We start from the raw sequence: 1,196 nt of genomic DNA, 5'->3' as shown, positions 1-1,196 counted from the left end.
ACTATAAAATCACTATTTTCTTAAAAAAGGAGACAACAAATGCTCCAAACCTCTTTGAACATCATCATATGTTAGTGCATGATGCAACTATACATTAAAATAATATTTTCGTATTTTTTGAAATTTTCTGAAAATCTATGTGTTAACTCCTACGAAAATATTGAGTTTTTGGTAAATAATTTATATACTAAACCTATAATCTTTAGTGCTGTTTTCTAATTTTTGCCCATATTATACATTTGTATTAATGTATGCTAAACTATCTTTCATGGTAAATGAGCCTCGTTCAATTATTTTTATAAATTAATCTAGGAAAATTTCATAATACTACCAAAATCGATAGAATAACCACTATAAAATCACTATGTTCTTGAAAAATGGAGATAACAAAGGCTCCAAACCTATTTGAACATAATCATATGTTAGTGCAGGATGCAACTATGTATTAAAACAATATTATCGTATTTTTTGAATTTTTCTCAAAATCGATGTGTTAACCCCTACGAAAATATTGAGTTTTTGGTAAATATTTTATATACTGAAGCCTATAATCTATTGTGTTATTTTAAAATTTCTAAACAAATTCAACATTTGTATTAATGTATGCTAAACTCTCTTTCACGCTAAATGAGCATCGTTCAATTGTTTTCATAAATTAATATAGTAAAACTTCATATACTCCTTAAATTAGTGGACTAACCATTATAAAATCGATATTTTCTACAAAAATGGAGACAACAAAGGCTCCAAACCTCTTTGACCATCGTCGTATGTTAGTGCAGGATGCAAATATGCATTAAAATAATATTGTGGTATTTTTTGAAATTTTTTCAAAATCTATGTGTTAACACCTACGAAAATATTGAGTTTACGTTAAACGCTCTATATACTGAAGCTTATATTTTTTATTGTTGTTCTAAGTTTTCTAACGAAATTCTAAATTTGAATTAATGTATGTTAAACTCTCTTTCATGGTATATGAGAATCATTCAAATTTCTTTATCAATTAATTAATAAAACTTCTTAATACTATCTAAATCAGTGGAATAATCACTATAAAATCGCTATTCTCTTGAAAAATAGAGACAACAAAGACTTCAAACCTCTTTGAACATCATCATATGTTAGTTCATGATGCAACTATGTATTAAAACAATATTGTCATATTTTTTGAAATTTTTTCAAAATCTATGTGT

Source organism: Brassica oleracea, chromosome C9, assembly GCF_000695525.1.
Source record: "Brassica oleracea var. oleracea cultivar TO1000 chromosome C9, BOL, whole genome shotgun sequence".
NCBI classification, from domain to species: domain Eukaryota; kingdom Viridiplantae; phylum Streptophyta; class Magnoliopsida; order Brassicales; family Brassicaceae; genus Brassica; species Brassica oleracea.
Note: the sequence above shows the minus strand (reverse complement) of the source record.